Genomic DNA, 21,524 nt, shown 5'->3' with positions numbered 1-21,524 from the left:
ACACATGCAGCCTTATATTTAATATGCCTTAATCAGCTAAATGACTGGACCACCTCAGTCCTCCATGTCGCTAGCACACTCTCCCCTCCAATATTCCTGAATTATTGCTTATTAAAACCTATATTCCATCCTGGTCACCCTGAATCCAGGCCTGCAGCCTTCCTGGGCTACAATCCCCAACTCTTACCTGTTGACAGTCTTTATGTCTCTCTGTCCTACACTCAGGCCTGGACCTTCTTCTCTTTCCCCAGCATGATGCTTTCTCCTCCTCCTCTAGGAATCTTAGAAGTCCCACCTCTGTCTTCCTTCCCAACCATAGGCCACTGGCAACTTTATTTGCCAATCAGAGCCAACTAGGGGACCCTCAGCATCTCACATATGAGATTTCTATGCAATTTTGGAAACCCAAATAACATAATGCAAACATTAAACCAAATACACATTTCCCCCTTCTTTATCCATTAAGAAGGCCTTTTCTCTCAGATATACAATGAACATAGTTATAATAGTTATGTAAACTATAATATAAAATATACATTAATAATGTACAATCCATAGTCTTCAAAGCCAAAAATCCATATTTATAATTGCTAACAAAATCAAATGCTAACTACAATTTAGGTACATTACTCTAACAGCTATGCTAACTTAAAAAGCTTTCAATTCTACATTATTCAATTCTACATTTCAATTCTAAATTATGTTTTGATTTTAACTTGCATTACCATCTGAAAACCATCCTTTCAAGTCTACATCATCTTCCTCAATGCTAAACAACTTAAATTTAATTATCAGACTATAACTAGTTTTCAACCCCATCAGAAATCTGAGAACGAATTAAATATTACCTGAATATATAGGGAGCACAAAAACATATCTTCTAAAACTTAAACAAATTGCAGTGACAGCTGAATATCTGGAATGTCCCCTATTCCTCAAACCATTGGAGCATCGCTCTTCAGCCTTCTGGTCCAGAACCATCTGAATTCCCTTAGTGAAGCAGGAATTATAAAGGACTACCTACTCTGTCTTGGCAGAGATAGCTGTTGACTGTCCTGCATTGTGTGTCCTTTCCTGAACAGTCTTTTTTTGTCTGTAGATAAACTAGGGCAATTCTTGCCTAATGATTATCTTGCCACAACTGGAGCAACTCCATATGTGGGTTATAATGCTCAATATCTTCTTTTAACACTGAAAGGGATGTCAAGGGCAAGCATGTCTCTTAGTCAAAAATCTAATAAAACTGAAATAATTACAAATGTCATATTCTGTGGATTTCTGATGTTTTCGAAGACTATTTATCTATATAAAGTATATCTGAACTGTTAAACCTTCACTACTCTTGGCTATTTCTATTTGAATAATATTGAAAACACTTTATTATGATTAAATCAGAATTTAATATAAGCATGAGTTTACTATCTGGCCCTTAAAATGTGCACTACTTAATCATCCTAAATGGTTTGTAATAGAAGCTATTAGAAGGACTGGGTCAAAGTCCTGTATTCTTAGATGCATTTCATAGGCACAATGCCTATCTGAGAGTAACAATATTAATCTCAAATTTTGTATCAATATACAAAGATGTATACCAATGAAAAGATTAAATCTGTATTAATATATAAATTCTATACCAATGTAAGAAATTATTACTTCAATTTGTATCAATTATGAAGATTTCTACCAATTTAAGAATATGGCTATACAATGTTTTGTTTAAGAATAAATTTAGTAATCCAGCCCATATATTTCCTCCCTGTTCAAAATTATGACCATTTCCCTTAAAATGACAAACTATCTATAATTTACAAAAATAACCATAATAGACACCCAAGTCCAAGGAATAGGGATGACGACTCTACACAACTTCTTCCTGCTGAATTGGAGTGGGGAAACTTTTTAAAGGGGCAGGAATGGATAGGAAATTTAGAAAATTTGGTTAGACTTAGAAAGCTAGCTTTAGAATCTGTTATCCAGTCTCTGTGTGCTTAAAAGGCTCAGAACTTGACTGAAGTTCTGACTGGATCTGTCTGAAAGACTGGATGAACTGAGCCCTTCAGAAATGAGCATTTCTGAAGCTGTTCTGGAAGCAAGTCTCTGGAAACTCAGGAGACAGGTAACTGGAAGATCAGGACATTCTGCAATATATAAATCTGTTCTGTTTTATTCTAACAAATTTTTCTTTTCTGAAGCCAAGATCTTCAGAGGATCTCCCCTTTCATATCTGATCCACATCACTCTGGAAAGTGTCCAAAGTATTTTTCTTCTTCTTTTTTTTTACAAAAAAGATTTATTTTATTTATATGAGTACACTGTATGTGTTTTCAGACATACCAGAAGAGGACATAGGATCCCATGACAAATGGTTGTGAGCCACCATGTGGTTGCTGGGAATTGAAATCAGGACCTCTGGAAGAGCAGCCAGTGCTCTTAACTGCTGAACCATATCTCCATCTCTTCTTTTCCCTTCTTTTCCCTTATTTTCTCTTATTAACATAAATACAGAATCTCTCTCCAAAAATAGCATGTCTTTGCTCCAGTAACCTGAAATCATCAAAGGTATAGATTGATTTAATTTAGCAGCCTCCTTATTCTTTAGGCTCGCTCTATTTTGACCTCTCTCACAGAGGATTTTTAATATTATAAGCACAAAATGTATAACCACATGTATTTTGATAATTAAAGCAATTCAAAGCACTTAAAGCATTCTAAACAAATATTATTATTCATTGAGACAATGTTCCTTAACTATCCCCTGGCTTGTTCTTACACAATTAATTATTAATAGTGAAATTAAGGCCTAAATTAATTTATTCATCTATGCATACTTAAAATCTCCCATCTATGGAAGAGTAATAGCTGTACACACACACACACACACACACACACACACACTCTCTTGAATAAACATCCTTTCCTATGTATTTAACTTCTATTAAATTCCCTTTTATATTTCTGTGTGAGTCTACTTCCAAGCTAATAATTTATCATACCAGGCTAAGCAATCCCAGATCCCATGGAGCTCATGTTCAAAGAACCAAAGTGCCTGCTCTAGCATAGACTTTTTCGATTTTCCTCTAAAGCATTTTTCTCATTCATACTCCCTTCTATGGATATTAATATATCTTTATTATTATTTGTTGAGAAAAGGTTTCTCTCTAGCTCCATGCCTTTGCCTCCTACATTTGAAATCAAAGGCCTGGATTTCTTTATTCCATGTATGCTTAAACAAAAACACTTAAACAATTACCACTTCATCTCCCTTTTATCCTTAAGAACAATTAAATAAATCTCATTTATGTCTTTCCTTTATTTATCTGTAGGAAGAAGGCAACCCCTGCCATATGCCTCCATCTCTCTCTTTCTCTCTCTTCCTCCCTCCCTCCCTCTTTCTCTCTCTGCCTTCTGAGCAGCAAGTCTCCTTGCACAGCAGGGGCTCCCAGCACCTCTAAGCTCAAACTCTCTAAAGCAGCTAGAAGCCTTTGTGAAGGGCACCCAGGTAATCCCTACCACCCAGTTTTGTCCCGGTCAGCTTGGAAGATTTTGCTGTGTCCCAGATCACACCATGAAACCCAGAATTATGTCCACCAATTCAGCATACCTTTTGTTCTAGTTCTGAACCTGTGCAGCTTGGGGAGGAACCACATAGCTTGGGCAAAACCCACAGCTCCACTAAGAAACCAATTCTCCCCACCTCCTAATTTCATGCCATGTCATGTTTTCATTCAAGAATCTCCAATGAATTTGTAATAGTAAGTTCGAGCCTACAGGTCGGAAGCCATTGGTAACTGTAGTTGATTAAACCACTGTTATCTCCTGAGCAGCAGCATGAGCTACTTGCCCCAACATTCTGGATTCTTAAATGAAAGACAGAGATATAGACTTATATTAAATATGCCTTAATCAGCTAAATGACTGGGCAACTTCAGTCCTCCATGTTGCTACCACACTCTCACTTCCAATATTCCCAAATCATTACTTAACTAAAACCTGTATTTCTTTCTACCCACCCCGGATCTAAGCCTACAGCCTTCCTGGGCCACGATCCCCAACTCTTACATGTTGGCAGTCTCTCTGTCTCTATGTCCTACCTGTCTCAAGCCTGGACTTTCTCCTTCCCTGGCATTGTGCCTTTTCCTCTTCCTGCTTCCTTCCCTGGGAATCCTAGAAGTCCTACCTCTGTCTCCCTGCCCAGCATTAGCTGCTGGCAACTTTATTTACCAATCAGAGCCAGCTGGGAGCAGAGACCCTCAGCATCTTGTATCCTGGATTCCCATGCAATTTGGAAACCCAAATAACACAATGCAAGCATTAAACCAAATCCGCATCATAGAATAAAAATTTATTTTACTTACTTTGTTGTTTTTTTATTTTTATTTACTTTTGAATATATGTGTATGACATGTATGCTTGCACGTATGTGTACATACAAGTGTGTATGTATGTTTGTGGATGCACATGTTCATTGAAGCCCAATACTAATGTTGGTGGGGTGTCTTTCCTGATCACTTTCCACTTTAGATATGGAGAGTGGGCATTGGGATTTTGGAGAATGTTTTGAGATTTATGGCTTGTAAACTTTGCCTGGCTCAACTTGGTTCATCCCATTTGATAGACATAGTTTTCTACTGAGCCTAGAGCCCACCAATTCTATGTCATCTACCTAGACAGCTTACCCAGGAGAATCTGTCTCTGCCTCCCCAGGACTGGGATCATGGGCAGCCATTACAATGCCCAGATTTTATGTAGATTCTGGGATGTAAACTCCAGCCCTCACACTTGTAAACCTAGCACTTTATCCACCGAGCCATCTTCCCAGCTCACAAATAGTGGCTGTCTTTACTCTTAAACACATAAAATAAAAATTGTAGACCACATGAAGTACTGATCACCTAGTCAGAAACGTGAATCCCCTTTGGGGCTGCCTTTAATGCCCCGCCAAAGAGCTAGCGACTTTGCTGTGACTCCCCCGCCTCATTCTGCCTAGTCATTTGTATTTGTAAACTTGTTAATGTTAATAATAAAAATTATTTGATTCAGTTGGGTGCAAAGTTGACTGTTCCCAAAACACATTAACTTTTACTTTTCAAGCTACAGGAATCAGGACAAGGAATTAAGAAGCATCAGGGCAGTGCATAATTGTGCTAAGTCTGAAGGTATCCTGAGCTGGAGAGAAGCTCTGCCATGCATGCAGATGAGCGTTTGCTCTGAGCTACTGACCTGATGCGCCCCTTCTTGCAGACGTCTACTATTTACAACAAATGAATCCACACAGTTGTTAAAACAAAGTAGAGAAAACCTGAACACGATCGATCAACTCTCTGCCTTCGTTAGAAAAAGATACCAACACACCTCTCCTTTGCTTCCAGGAAATGGTTATTGGTGTTTTATGTCCCTGGAGGCCATTCATAATAGTTTTTAAGAGACACAAAAATAAACACAAACTCCATGTGCTGTCCCCTCTGTTTGCAAGAACTCTGACCTTCAACTCTTCAAGTCTTTTCCAAGATGAAGCCTGGCCATTGGGCCTTTGGAGAATGTTTTGAGATTTACAGCCTGAAAACGCTCCCTGGCCCGTCTTGGTTCATCTCATTTGATAAACATTAACTGTTAAACAAAGTGACTGTACATCCTCTGCAAAACACCCAGTAGGTTATCTCACTTTATAGCAAATTGGAGTTTGTTTGCATAAAGAATTAATGAGAGGCATTCTGAAGGACCTCATCTCCTTTGCTTCCCATGTCAAACTTTGCAATCCCAATGCCAACGAAGGCAACGAGAGACTAATTTCCTATGTTTGATATGCTCAGTCCTGCTAGCTGTTAAAACAGAAAAGGATGTTTCTCCGAAAGGCTCTTCTGAGGGGCTTGCTGTCCAGCCATTGAATTTTCTATTAGTGTTTATATAACCCAGGGAACTCCAGCTAGGACTGGGCCAGGTTTAGAAACTCTTTTAAAAGAAAATAGTTCCTTAAGTAGTATTTCTGTTCTGTAATTTAACAGGTAGTCCTACGACCACTGCCATGTTTTCTCTTTCCTGGTGAATTTATCTTTTAGTGTTCAAATCAGTTGGGACTAACACAGTTCTGGAAACATTCTGAGTTCACAAAAAAACATTAGTACTCCAAAAGCACATTAATAAGTCATCACTGGACAACAACATTGGTCACAATTGCCAAGTCACCCACCTGGAGTGGACAAGGCCGATCATTTTGCCTGCGCTAGATCATGACTCTTCAGAATACTTTGAGAGGTCTTCCCACCAGCTCCATGTCAGACTGTGCACATCTGAGCAGAAGCATCTCTGGCCACCATTACAACAGGGCCCAGTCTCTACCGCTGAGTGCCGCATCCTAAGGGGACCCAAGTGGACCCTTAAAATTATTCTCATGAAAAATAAGATAACTCGAATTGGTAATAATTTGTGGGCAGGTTCAAACTGGCCCTGTCATTTAGCTTATAGGTCTAGAGTCCTTAGATCACAGTGATTTGGTACACCACACTTACACAGAAAAGTCTTCAGAAGCAGTTACACTACAATGGAGAGTTAACAAGAAAGTTTTATGTGTCATAGGCACCTGTTGGTTGTCTCATGGTAATTCCCTAACACGTTGGAGAATTTGAAGGTTCGATACAGGTGGGGGTTTTTTAATTATTATTTAAACAAAACAAAATAAAACAAAAAACAATAAAATAAAGCAACAAACACCAAGCAGCCCCAAATTTCTGACATTTGCTATGTTGAGAAATGGCTGTTTCAATGTATTTAAATGCACATGTCCAATGATAAGTACCAACGTAAAAGAGGCATTTTTAATAACTGAGAAAATTATTGTTCTGGAAAATAATTCCTGCTATTGCGACAGAATTTTTAGAACAGATGTTTGGCAATGACCTCGTGATTGTGCAATGGCGTCCCTGAGAAAGCTTTCAATGTCAGTCGCTAGCCTTTTCACCTGCAGACATTGGAAACTAGATGTCGCAAGGCTTGTAGGACTATATGTTTGTTCATCTGCTAACAGAGTAAAAGTTTTGCATCTATACTTGGATAAAACATACCTTTTGGATTTTTTGTTTTTTTGTTCTGTTTTTCTTATACTCTCTCCCTCTCTTCAGTGACTTCAGTGAGTTTGGAAAGAACATTCCCCAGCCTTGGACTCTGAAACTGTGCCGAAGGGGGGATGCTGCTGTAATTTGAAGGTCTGGTTAAATCAGGAACTAAAGTTATTGGCTTTGTGACTATTTTGTAAGCAAGTTCTTAACCATCAGTTAAGGAACTTCAATAGTTTTAGATGGATTAAGGGGCTTAAATACACACATTCATACGTGCGTGTGTGTGTGTGTGTGTGTGTGTGTGTGTGTGTGTGTAAAATATCTGCTTTGGCAATACACATTTGCTCTAATTTGCCTTCTGTTGCTGTGATAAATACCAGAAGCAGAAGCAGACTGGTTCAGTTTGAACTGCAGGTCACAGGGAACCTCAGGTTGAACCAGAAACCGAGGAAGATCACTACTTCCAGGCTTGCTTCACACACCAGGTCTATGTGTCCAGGAGTGACATTGTCCACAATGGATTGGGCCCTCCCACATCTACCATTAATCAAGAAATACCTCACAGATATGCCCACGGGTCCATTTGATCTATTTTGATCCAGACAATTCTTCAGTTGAAGGCCTCTGTTCCCAGATGTGCCACATTGACAGTAAAATTAACATTTTTCTAGAAAACTGTCTCACCAAAGTACTGTCTCATCAAGACCCCCCCCAGACTAGAATACACCCCTGTGTAGGACTCACCCCTGTGTAGGACTCACCCCTATGATTGAAGGAGGTATACTACACAGATCTTTGGTAAATAACCATCATCACAGACTGACAACATCATCCGTGTCCTCTGTAAGCACGTATGATAATTAAATTCATAGGCTATCCTGGGGTTGGGGATTTGGCTCAGTGGTAGAGCGCTTGCCTAGCAAGCGCAAGGCCCTGGGTTCGGACCCCAGCTCCGAAAAAAAAAAGAATAGGAAAAAAAATTCATAGGCTATCCTGTAGGGTTGTTTTAAAACACCTGAGTTCAGGGCTTCTTTCAAACACTGATGTGTGAGTGTATTTCCCATGACCAGGCTACTTCTTGTTGACATTTACAGTTCGTCTGTTACCTGGCGTGTATCTGCCTTTACAGCTAGTCCTTAAGCATATGGAGAGCAATGTCTAATCACTGGGAGGGATTAACCACTGAGACACCATGCCAAGCGTGTATTATCCAGACTGTCTGCATAGGAAATAAAAGTTGGATGCCTGGCATATCACCATGTCAGAGCTGCATTAAATTGTCTGGCTCATTAATTTCACTTTTACTGCGCTCCAGCACTGCCTCAAGTGTGTGAGGATAATGTGACTCATTCTAAACAGATTCAAGAAGGCTTCATCTTGCAAAATTGCAGGTTCATCAGGGTGAACTAATTCTAACCTCTATAACTCTTAAATTTCATATCTATTTAGTATTCCCATAATATTTAACTGATATATCTTATCTGTTTATAACACTTCTATCATTTGCTGTTTTTATTTTAAAAGCACAAAAATTTGTGAAATATAATATTTGAAATATAAATATAAATTTAGCAGATCATCTTAATCAGGATGTGTATATATTCAAGTGATTTTATTTATTTTAGTTTCTCTCTACTATCTTGTCTTAATTTTAAGTCTTTTATTTCCTCATTTTCCAGTTTCTCATAATTGATTACATTATCTTCAGATTCCTTGATATGGACATACTCTTAGTGGATTCTTCTCATGTCATGACATATGACTTTAATCACCCACTAACCCGTCCACATAGAAATGTGTGCTAACTGAATTGAAGCAAAGGCCATAAATTTAGGAGAAAACCAAATATTTTAAGCCAGTATTTTTTCTTTTAATGAGTTTAGCTTTAGACTTTGCCTAAGTGGACCTGTTAATATCTAAAGCAAAACACTCTGCTAAAATAAACAGAAGAATTTGTGAAACCCAGTTCCCAGAAATTACCTAAGTGATTTTTATACGATCTGATTTCTTTCTCATTTCTTTAAGCCCTAAAGGTTTTTTTGTGTTATGTGTGAGCTTATTCAAAATGTTCAACTAATGAAAGTGTCTGTATTCATGTAACAAAAGCCCCTGAATTGATGTTATTAGGATGACTTTCTTGGAGCCTCAATGGCTCATCTTCCCTTTAAACTCATGCTTGTGTGTGTGTGTTCCCATTAAGTTTGCATTCTCAGTGGTTTTGGGGGAAGATGCATGAATTATATGTGAATAGTTTCTTCTCTGCCTTGTCCCTTCTTTCTTCCCCAATTAATTTCATTCTCCTTCCCAATCTCTATTCCTCTCCGTTTCCTCTTTTTCTCTTTCAGTCTCCTCTTCTTGTTATTTCTCTTCCTCTCTCTTTTCTCCATTCATTCCTCCTTCTATCGCTCTCTTCCATCCCCCTCCCTCTCTCTCCACAACTAATGAAGTGCTAGGCATGAGGTTTGAAACACGTTGATCTCTGGTCTGAAAAGTTGACATTCCTAACCTTGGAGGAAATGAATAGCTCGTCAACTTGCATTGAGCAAGAAATAAACTTATGCCAACCTAATAAAAGCTATTTGTTATTGTCCCACATTTTAAACCCAGTCCTACATGGATTCTTTGTTGTTCTCGATCTTTGCGTCCATAGTTTTCTGCTGGCCTATCTTCATTCCCATTGGCCTCTTAGCGTACTCAGCCCACTGGCGAGCCCTCAGACACCTCTCACTTCTGTCTCTCAGCATCCACATTTAGTGTCAGCTTTATCCCAGTCCTCAGCACTTGCTTTTGCATGTCTGTTTCTACACTAGCTATTTTTCCATCAGGGCCTTTAACAAATCGGTCATGATTTGAATCCTAATGTCTGTGCCATGTTGAGAGTAACTCTTCCCCTTGCTTTCTCTCTTTGAGCTTTTATTGATGCTTGTCTTCCATGGGACATTTCTGCAGAGGGCAGACATGTCCTGCTCCTTGTCATTAACTTCAGGTAGATACAGGAATCAAATGTCCCAAGTCCTTGTCTCTATCTTCTGCTGTTGACCTCAGGCTTCCTTAAGCACTCTCATTTAAAGAGGGCATGTGCCTTATAGCTCTCTCCATTGCAATCAACTTTTAGTAACTCCAACCCTGTTGGTGTGATGTTAATGTGGAGGAGGAATATTCTAGAATTGCCTGTTTAGTGAGCCAGACTGTGCCCTTCACGGGTGTTGATCTCATGTTATTATTCTGCCCCTGAGTGACTCCAGAAATCTGACAGTAACCTGGATGAGAACTCCTCTCCCCTTGCCGGAATAAGACTTATGAGACTCCTCTGAGGACACAGCACAGACTGCTCTTCCCTTCACCCCATAGCCACAAAGGGTATTTTCATGGCTCATGAAGTCAGGGGGTGGTGGAGTAGGAAGGATGGAGGTGTCTATGAAACTGTACCAATACAAGACCTTTCTCTATGGTCGGTCCCTCAGCCCTTAGATGTTCTTCAATTTACCATGCAACCAGAGACAACACACAATAGTACAAACACCATCCACTCAATGTGAGCAAATCTCAGCTAGGACTCTCACTTTGCCTGGTCCAAAACATAACATGTTTTGTGCTAGGCACGGTGACATGCACACCAATACTCTTAGCACTTGGAGGGTAAAGGAAGCATAGTCAGAAATTAAAGGTCATTCATTCTCAGCTACACAGCAAGTCCAGCATTAGCCTGAGCTACACCAGATCCTGCCTCCAAAGGAGGCTGAGAGAGAAGCAGAGCTGAGAGTGTAGTTCATAGAACATCTACCTGTTTTCACAAAGCCTGAGTTTGATCCCCTGCGTACTGCATAAACCTGGTGGTGTAGAACTCACCCGTAATCAGAGCTCCTGGAGAAGGGTGACAGAAATATGAGAAAATCAAAGTCACCCTCAGCTACACAGCAAGTGTGAAGTCAGCCTGGGCTACAGGAGATCCTGGGTATCAAAATCAGACAAATGCATAAAACCAACTGTTTTGATGGCCCCCACCCCAGTCCATAAAGCTTTAGTCTAATTAGCTTTTTCTTGATACAAAAGCTAGTGCAAACCTTCTAAGCTCCTCCACGTTAGAGGTTAAGCTGCAAGCCCAACTTTCATACCGTTGCTAAGTCCATTGTGTTCTGGCTGCTCTTAGAACAAACTGTGTGTGATTCTCCCATAGTCCTGATGTGCCTGCCACCCCTTCTTTCTCAGTCACCCACAAAAGCCAAGCACCTGGAGATCTTCTAACACAACAAGCACTGTGTCTAGAAAGCAGAAGAGACTATGAAACAGAGCACATGGCCCTGGAGGCCAAAGAAAGGACCATTGTCCAAAATGGAAAACAGAAAACTTTTTCCAAGCCTCAGATATTCACAGACTGACTCATGAGCACCCAAGTGAAAGCAAGAACAGGACTGAGGCTGAATGTCCTCCCGTGTGCCCGTATATGTTTCCTCTGCTCCACTGATTCAGAACTATGGGCATGTCTTCCAAATCCTCCAGGCGTGTTCCCGGAATGCCTCATTGTGTGCCAAAGTGGTCATCATTCCCTGCAAAGTAGCAGTGTCTGGGAACAAGCTATCATTCTAGAATAATAAAGGCTATTCACATCACTGACATTTAAAATGCCCGAGAACATTTATGACCAAACTCATATATATTTCTAACCAAGAGTTTGTGGCATTAATTATCAGTGCTGCTCCAGGGAAGGATGTGTTCATTGCACGATGAAGGGATTTTTTCTATTGAGTCAAAGATGTTTTTATTTGGTAGGAAGTTACTGCATCCTTTCATTTGGTCTGGCCTTAGATGACATCTTTTTGCAGCCGTCAGCTTCCTTTTTCATGGCTTGAACCTCAATGACATTAGATAGCCGAAAGCTGCTTAATCCTGGAAAATATTACAATTCCAATGTTACTTGATAAGATTTGAGAGAATTAGATTTCACTGGGAAGAAAATCTCAATTATCATAATGCAATGCGCGCGCGCACACACACACACACACACACACACACACACACACACACACATAGTATTAATCTTGGCTCCCTCAAAGAAGCACTATTGTTGAAATGCCTACAAAGACTAGACCATAGTAAGTGTAAGAATGGTAATATGATTTTTCCCAACACTACAGTACAATGAAAATCTTTTGTGGCTCCTCATTTCCATAAGAGTTTTTCAATTGTTTCTTTGAACAGCTTTAATGTGTACATAATGACTAGACAGTGTCCTAGTTTGATTTTTCTGGCTGTGAAAAAGACACAATGACTAAAAGTAACTAGGAGAGGAAACAATGTATTTGTCTTATACTAGCAGGTCACAGTGTATCACTGAGGGAAATCAGCTCAGGATCTCCAGGCAGGAACATAAAGTCAAGCCTGACGCTCTCCACCCATCACTACTTCTAACCAATGATGCACAGCCAAAGCCTTGGAGGATGCTACTGGAAGCTCAGACTCACGTTTTCTTACACAGCCCAAGACCACCTGCATAAGGATGATAGCACCCACGGTGGGATGAGTCTTCCCTCAGCAATTGATGATTGAGTCAATCACCCACAGATATGCCTACAGGCCAATCTGATCCAGGAAATTCCTCAAATGAAGCCTCTCTCAGAAGACTCCATGTTGTGTTGAGTTGACAGTTAAAGCTAACTAGAACAAAGAGTAAGTGGACAGCTGGAGCCTTGTCCAGATTAAAGGTGCAGTGACCCATAGTTCTAGAATAGGGAAGAGGAAAGAAACTACCATGCTATAACCCTCTCTAAACTCTTCAGCTCATAACATAGGATCAATTCCTGTGGTCCTTAAGTGACAGAGTCTGAAGGTTTAAATAGAGAAGAGTTTTCAAAGGACTAGTTCTCCTGATTAGAAGAGGTCCTGTAGACAACAAAAACAAAGAATTCAGACCCGGCTGGCTATGATGGTTTTGTCATGTCATGTAAGCTTGGGGTCCTTGTCTCTACTTGCTCCTTACGTGCCTAGACCAAGTCTCCTATTTGGTTGATTAGTCAGAGAAACCCTGTCCATTTGTGCATCTCTGAACTTCACAGTATGTCCAGATGGGGACCACGTAAGGAAAGGTGCCATGCAATGCCTGCCATGATGCTTTCTGTGTCTGGTTCAGGACTCAGATCCATTTTCTGCTGAGATCCATTTGCATTTGTTGTCTTCTCCCTTCAGGCCACCTACAGGTTGTGGGCCATTCACCTGAGATTCTTGGTACCAAAGTGTTTCAGACTGGGGTTTTTCAGGGTACAGCATCTGCTTATGAGATAGTTGGGGACAGCAGTGATGTAAAGGTGACATTTATGTGTCATATAAAATTTATACATCTGTTGTGTGAGCCTTATACAGATAGCATTGAGGGAATTTTTCTCATTATTCCTAAATAATTGTGAATGAAGGCCGGATGGCCCATAGACCCAAGATATAGCCAATCAGGAATAATCCAGCAGCTGATGGAAACAGATGCAGAGAACCACATGCAAACATGAGCATTAGGTAGAGATCAGGGAATCCTGCAGGAAAAGCAGAGGAGACGAGGACACCACAGAAACAGCTAACCCAGGCTCGTAAGGGCTCACAGAGACTGAACTGACAATCAGGGAGCCTCTACAGGTCTGATCTAGGCCCTCTGCACACGTGCTATGGTTGTGTAGCTTGGTCTTCTTGTGGGACCACTAACAGGGGCTGTCTCTGATTCTTTTGCCTGTTTGGGGGACCCTCTTTCCCCTACTGTGTTGCCTCATGCAGTATTAATATGAGGGAGATACCCTGTCTTGTTGTAACTCGATATGCCAAGTTTGGTTGACATCCAGACCTTTTCTGAAGAGAAATGGAGGAGTGGTTGGTGGAGATGGGGTGATGGACTGTTCCAGATGTAATATAAGAGAAAAGAAAATTAAAAACTAATTATTTTGGTCATGAGACAAAGTATTTTGGTACTTGTGGCATCGTGTAAACACTGGAAGAGTTTCAGATTTTAAGATACCTCAGAATTCAGACTTTTATTTTTAATTTGAAGATGCCCAATCTGTAATGAGATAAATGTTTTATTTGTAAAGTATAATTAGAATGTATAAGTAAAGTAAAAGTGTGACCCATTTACTGCTTAAAAAACTGGTACGAAGTTCCCACTACATTTATTTGAAAGTGCTCATGTATGTAACACCATGCTATGCTTGGCATTCAGAGGACAGCGTGCCGCGGATGCAGTCCCGGATTCATGATTCTGCTTTAACAGGGAAGTGGCTGAGATACAGGCCCAGTCTCTGGGAACAGAAGCCAAGGTGACTTCAAAAGTAATGAGCAGCTAAGAAGGTCTGGCATTAGCTGGTGGGTCAGAGGGCACAGGGTGTGAATGACAGGAACTCTGACAGGAGGTGGGCAATGATGAAGCTGAGAGGAGCCATTCTGAAGCACACACACTTGGGTTAAACTCATGATCTGGGGGCAAATTCCTGCCAGGCCCTCATTCCCTATAGAATTCACTCAGAAGGCGCTGATGGGTACAACATGAGCCTACGCTAAGCAGAAGTTCCCCTTGGGATAGGCCTTCTCATTTCTGGATAGATCTTTTCTTTACTATGCTTGTTTCCCTGTTCTATCTAAATGTGCCTGCCCTGTACTCCAACACCGCAATGGCTTCTCCTGAGATGACAGGGAATTTGCTAATTAATATGAGAGGGGTGTATTAGTAAAATTCAACTCCTCACTCCCTAAAACGCTAATAAGAAAAACCTCAGGAAGCTTTACTGGAATGTTCTAGAACTGAGCACTCAAAGTAAGCACCATTTGTGATTTTTTTTTAAAAATTAACTTTAAGTTTTTACTTCCTAAAATATGAACTATGGATCTGAATAATGATAGTATAATTTATTGTTTGTATTTACAGAGAACGTTAATTCAATTGTAGTATAATCTGAAACTCTATCAATATTTACTTTGATAATCAAATACCTGCCTGAAGAAATCTTACTTGTAAAGCTATAATAATTGTATGATACAGACGATATAAAACAATCAAGTGAGAAAAAATAGTGATAGGTTAAACACTATGCTCTAACACCAGGAGAAAAGGCCACAACGGCTCTCACAGAGTAGCTATGACTATTTCTAATGCAAGAAAACCAACCAGCACGACGTCTTCAATAGATCGCATTAGATATAGATGCCAATCTCTCCGAATTCAACAGTTTCGCTTTCTATCCATTGGTAGATGAGCAGAGCAGGCACTTACTTTCATATTAAAAGCAACTGCACATCAGAAGTGAGGGTAGCAACTGAGGATCTCAGTGTCCCTAGACTGTCAACATGCTTGTTTTCTAATTAACAACTCCCAGACTGTCGGAAACCATATTCGTTCTTCTTCTTGAGGCAAACAGATATGACTGGGAGGCTTCTGTGATAACAGCTGAGATATGAGCAGAGATTCCTCCTGAGGACTTGTGACCCTGTGAACTTGAAAGTCAGCACCCCCTTGCCCTTGGAGGTTACAAATGAGAAGACCCTTGCCACAAACATGTCTTCCCTCTCTGTCTGTGCAATGCCTTTGCTCTCCACATCCAATATATTTCAGGAATCGAAAGCCTTGATGTGTGAGGCATAGCCTCTGCTACTGTCTAGCTGAAGAGGCTCTGGCCTTTCCGTTTGTTGTCTGTCCTGCTAGATGTTAAAGTCCCACAGCCACAGACACAAACCACAGATATTGAAATGGGGAAAGAAAAGAGAGCACAGAGACCTGGTGTGCAGCAAGCCCTGCATATACGCTCAGCCCCTGACCCAGAAGCTCTACTTGTGAAGATGAGGATTAGGACAAGAACCAATGTATAATTAATTCAGTGAAACTTCACCGTAATTTATTGGAGACTAAAATTGCCCTCAAGCACCAGAAAACTAAAGATGAGCAAATATTGTAATATATAAGATGAACCACTTTGCTTTGTCACCAAAAGCAGCATCACAGGTGTATTTGTTTACCTTGAAAATGTGCATCCCACAGTGACAGGTGTGGTGTCTGAAACCGGTGCTTGGGAGGCTGAGGCAGGAGGAATCCTATGAGTTTGAGGACAGCTTAAACTACGTAGTGAGTTTCAGACCAGCCTGAGAGGCAGAATGAGACACTGTCCTAAACAACAATAACAGAAAAGAGAGAGGAGAGAAGAAGAGAGGAAAGGAGGAAGGGTGGGAAGGAAGAAGGGTGGGAGGGAGGGAGCAGACATGTAAATTTACACTTAGATGAAAACACAGAGGCTGCAGACCTGGAGATCCCTTAACAAGAGCACTGAGTAAGAGCACTGGATGCTCTTAGAGAGGACCTGGGTTCAGTTGCTAGCACCCCCAGACAAACACATGGTAAACACACAGACATGTAAGTAAGCAGTCATACACATAAAAGTTTTTAATGTGACCCAGCATTGAGTTACATACATAAAATATATTTCCATTCTCTCTAATGGTTCCTACTGTAATTCAATTTGGCTTTTTTCTTATGTAAAATTTCTATCTTCTTCAGTTAGCCTCATCTTATTCACATTATTAAAATCTTTTAAATTTTAAATTTTGAGCTGATAAAAGACAAAGTGAAAGGGAGTTTTCTTCTTGTTCTTTCTATCGTCGTTTAAAATACAGAGAATTAAGACAATTGCTATTCAAATGAAAGCAGTAACAACACGGAGTCCATGTAAACAAAGCTGATGTACCGGAAGTAGAGTATGTGTACCACACCACAGAGAGCACCACAGGACCCTGGAGACTAAGAATGGTTTGTTTGACTTTCTGGCCACACTCCTGGGAGATCTTGTGCAATCACAGCAACCATTCCCATAGCCAGAGTTCAGATCAGAAGAGAAGCTAAGTTCACTCTTATGTCCTCCCAGCACATCCTTACTCTGGGATTCACCCTCAACCAAGGAAGAACCCACACCAGGATGTCTGCCGCTCTTCTTCCAAAGGCCCAGCCTGCACCGGCTATTGGAGGGGACCTCGTGCCTCCTACTGCCACCTCGAGAATGTGTTTACAATCTGATCATCAACAGACACAGAGTCTCCAAAACAAGGACAATGACACAAGCACCACTTGTCTCTGTACATTCATATAAATAACATGTGTGTCTGACAAGAAGAAAACATCAAGCTGATTCCACTGGCATGCAGAACTATTCCTGTTGCCAGTCCCCTTGTCTCCTGCAATAGCCACTGATGATCTAATTATGTCTTCCCCCTGTGTGTTGGGGTGTCCTAAAAGGCTTCCCAACAAGTAAGCAACTGACAAGAAAGCCATGTCCTTCCCATTTTTGTCAGATTTCTCCCAGTCTTACCAACGGCCCCTGTAGCAAGAAGGAGGGCTTTTCTCACACGTGTTCCATGCTCGTGTTCCTGCCCTAGACAGTCAGATGAACAAGGCATGCCGGTCCCTTATGGGGCTGACAGATGGCAGAGAGGGTCACTACACTCATGTGTTCTCACACACTGTGGACATCCTGTTTATCTGGCTAGCCTGCTCAGGACTGGCCTTGGTATATCAGCACATTACTGACAGCTGGGAAGATCTCCAGAGGAGCATGCCTTTCCTGTGACAAACATCCCAAACAGCACCAGGAACATGTGTCTGTCCACAGCGGCCACAGAGAACAGAGGACGCCGGGTTTATGGGCTCTGAGGACAACCACTCACAGGTCCTGTCACGCTCTGAGCTGTGCCATCTAGCACAATCTTGCACCTGTATGTCTGGGCACTCTGGGAAGGTCAGGGCGGCAGGCTCCCACCTCCACGGCCTCAGATGTTACAGCCCTTCCCTCTAGCCCCTGTGTCAGAGCAAAGGAATGTCTCTCAGCCTGATCGAGGCCCTGTGGGATCTGTTGAAAATGCAGGACAGCTGTAGGCCTTGGCGAGGCCGTCTGTGAATGTATGAGACTTGGACACAATTCAACTCCAGAAATAACTGCAGGACTCAAGCCTGACTGTTGTTTCTCTCTCTCTCTCTCTCTCTCTCTCTCTCTCTCTCTCTCTCTCTCTCTCACACACACACACACACACACACACACACACACACACACACACATACACGAGGGTGGGAAGAGAAAGAGGGAGAGAAGGAGAAGGGAGGAGAGAGAGAGAGAGAGAGAGAGACTCATTCTTTATACTTTGGAGTTAGATCACAGTCTCATCTCCAACAGTTTCCAGTGTTCTTCATGGCAAAGAATTATGGGTAATGCTTTCTCCTTCCATGTAAAAAGAAGCAGCAGGGGTGGGCAGCAAACCACTTTTCATAATGCTGAAGAACAGGAAATTGAGGAAGAACCTTTTCCAGGATCCAGCTGGAAGCTGGGAAGCAGCCTAAAGTGCACTCTTATTTGGAAGTCCTAGTCAGGAGCATAGCAGCGTGCTCGGAGGGCTTGGAGAAGCTCTCATCTTCTCCAGTCAGCTTCCTCTTAAAGGCTCCTTCTATGACATGGGGGAGGGGGTGAGCCCTCTACTCTGAGGTCCTTCACCATTTCCCCTTACAGCAAGAATAATCAGGAAAAGAGCAACAGTTGGGACATCAGTCCAAGACTGCTTCTACAAAGCCAGGTGACTGACACACAACTACAGTGCTGACTCCAGTCCCAGAGACTGTACTTTTGACATTTTGACTTCAGTGGTACCTGGACATTCCAATATGCCATACTTGTGAGTGAGGAGATGGCCTAGGATACTTGTCACTGCTGCCTATGTGAAATTGCTGCTTTGGGGCACAATCAGGCTTTGATAGCTAACTCCAAGTACACACTTGGCTTTGTGTCAATATTGACAAGAGACTCTGTGTGTGTGTGTGTGTGTGAGAGAGAGAGAGAGAGAGAGAGCGAGAGAGAGAGAGAGAGAGAGAGAGAGAGAGAGAGAGGAGAGAGAGACAGGAGGGAGAGAGAGAGAGAGAGAGAGAGAGAGAGAGAGAGAGAGAGAGAGAGAAGTTAAACCAGGCCCTAATACATCTTAGACAAATTCTCTACTACCCACCTACATACACACATGCCCCACAACACTGGCTAAGTATTCTGCACTTTAGCCATGATAACTTCCCTAGGTGGGACCTTAAAGCTAAAGAATTGGTGGTACAATTAATATCTTGTTACTGATATATTGAAATGAAACACACACATACACACACACACACACATACACACACACACACACACACACACACACACAATAAGACAGGAGAAACTATTCACAAAGAGAAAGAACTAGGAAGTTGTACGGATGACATGGGGGTCTCTCATCAGCTAACTGGAGATGTCTGGGAGTGTAGACGCACAGAAAGAATTGCTGTGTCTGTGCACATCCCAATAACTGGAAGCAGCATCCCTGGTGAGGCAGGCTCCCTGGGGGAGCCATGGGTGCTCAGCTCATGAGCATGTCCTCTACATGATGACCATGGCTACCATCTGACCAGTAGTATACTGCGCTCGTAGACAGGTATGAGTGGCAGAACACTTTAACTCTCTGCATCCCACCGAGTCAAACATGCTAGGCTTCATGCTTCTGTCCCACTGCAGGGCATTGGTCATCCACCCATGTCCCACCAGTAGGAAGAAACTGCTTCTTATCCAATACAAATCCTTCCCCCTTCCCCAGAACCACACACACCAGACACTTACTTTCCTATCTCCATGCAGCCCTAGTGACCTGGCTTCCTGTGATTCGGGGAGGTCACAAAGGAAGAAATGCAGCTTGCTTACATGTCATCCTGAAAAGTCAAGGACCCCGTACTCTCAATGACCAGAACTGCAACTCTAACCCTAAATCTGCATTTTAGAACATTTTTCTTAAAGTGCGTTCCAAAACTGTATCAGATCTGGGCTTCCTAAACCTGTAACACTGTTTGCCTCCAGGTAAGAGAATTCTTCACACAAAATTCACACAAACAGAATTCTTCCCTAACTCTCCTCTCCTCCTCAGAAGAGCCCACAGGTCATGATTTTTTTTTTTTTTTGGTTTTTTTTTTTTTTTTTTCGGAGCTGGGGACCGAACCCAGGGCCTTGCGCTTCCTAGGTAAGCGCTCTACCACTGAGCTAAATCCCCAGCCCAGAGGTCATGATTTTTATAGCAACACTGGTCACCACTCTACTTCGGAATTGCTCAAGGAATCCTAGATATTCTTCCCCTTGTCATCATTTAGCAATGAGTCAACCTTGGGACCACCTTTTCCCAGACTCATTGCTTCATAAGAAAAGTTCACAGTACAGATTCCCTTTTCTCTTGTCACCAGGCAAAAGGCTTTCCAAACATGGATATAGTAGAGGTGGTCTTCCCATTGTTCTGAATTTGAGAATTTGAGATGCAAAATGGCATGTTAGTGTCTCCATCTACTTGGTGAGATCACTATTTGGTTTCTTCTTCTTCTTCTTCTTCTTCTTCTTCTTCTTCTTCTTCTTCTTCTTCTTCTTCTTCTTCTTCTTCTTCTTCTCCTTCCTCCTCCTCCCCCTCCTCCTCCTCCATCCTCCTCCTCCTCTTCTTCCTCCCTCTCCATTTGGTTTGGTTTGGTTCGAGATACGTTTCTCTGTGTAACAATCTTTGTTGTCCTGGAACTTGCTTTGTAGACCAGGCTGGCCTCGACCTCATATAGATCCACCTGCCTTTGCCTCTTGAGCACTGGAATTCAAGGTGTGATGTGTGGGTAAAATCATAAAAAGGGGGAGGAATGAACCCAACGTGTAGAGAGACACACATCTGTGAGACAAAGAAAACAGCTTGAAGCTTGGAGTGAGACTCCTGATATTGAGTAATACCATCCATTCCCCCAGCATACTCCTCCAGGTCCTTCCTGACTTAGCCTTGCAGTCTCATCATTTCTTGCTCCAGCTGGTTAAGTGGAAATTCATTTACTCATCGGTGAGACTAAGGAATAAGTCTCTTCTCTGATTCTCAGATGTTACTCTTCCTTTAAAGATCATTTTCTTTTCTTTGTGCCTTGTTCCAAAGGGCCAGAATCTTGCCCTATGACCTTTAACTCCTGCTATGACCAAAGTGCTCTATGGCTCACATTCTTGTTCCTAAACAATAGCCAATGTATGCCATTGACAAAAATCAGCCATAGGGGTTCTAGGAAAAAGAGAGCTGCTCTTGGAGAACCAGTAATAGAATTCTTACCCACAGGAAGTATGGGAGCCTCCTGGATGTCACCCCACGCACAAGTAAGCATTCCCGTCATAATCTCTAGACCATAAGACAAAACTCTTTGAGCAATCCACCCCCTATTTGAACTCCAGTGCCTACCCCTTTCTTATGTCCTTCTGGATCTTACAGTCATGCTTCACCTGAAAATAAGCCAACTCCACTCTTCATCCTCCTACTGATCTCATGTATGGGCATGTGTGCAAACACACACACACACACACACACAGACACACACACACACACACACACACACACACACACACATATGCATGCATGCATGCCCACACAAAAATCCTGCAGTGAAAATCGTATTTG

The 21,524-nt window shown here is 41.8% G+C and overlaps 1 long non-coding RNA gene across 2 annotated transcripts in view; it reads right to left on the bottom strand.

Moving 5' to 3' along the window:
- The window catches only part of LOC108350243 (uncharacterized), a 302,908-nt gene that overhangs the window by 95,513 nt on the left and 185,871 nt on the right, over positions 1–21,524 (bottom strand). Inside the window, exon 1 of one of the 2 annotated variants that reach the window (XR_015674426.1) lies at positions 17,375–17,514. The exons of the other annotated variant lie outside the window; for it this stretch is intronic. This is a non-coding gene — a long non-coding RNA (uncharacterized LOC108350243). Of the gene's footprint in view, positions 1–17,374; positions 17,515–21,524 lie in introns of those variants that run through there. 2 annotated transcript variants of the gene reach the window in all.

Source organism: Rattus norvegicus, chromosome 2 (genome assembly GCF_021556685.1).
Source record: "Rattus norvegicus strain SHRSP/BbbUtx chromosome 2, alternate assembly SHRSP_T2T, whole genome shotgun sequence".
NCBI classification, from domain to species: domain Eukaryota; kingdom Metazoa; phylum Chordata; class Mammalia; order Rodentia; family Muridae; genus Rattus; species Rattus norvegicus.
This window is presented reverse-complemented; position numbering and strand designations above follow the sequence as displayed.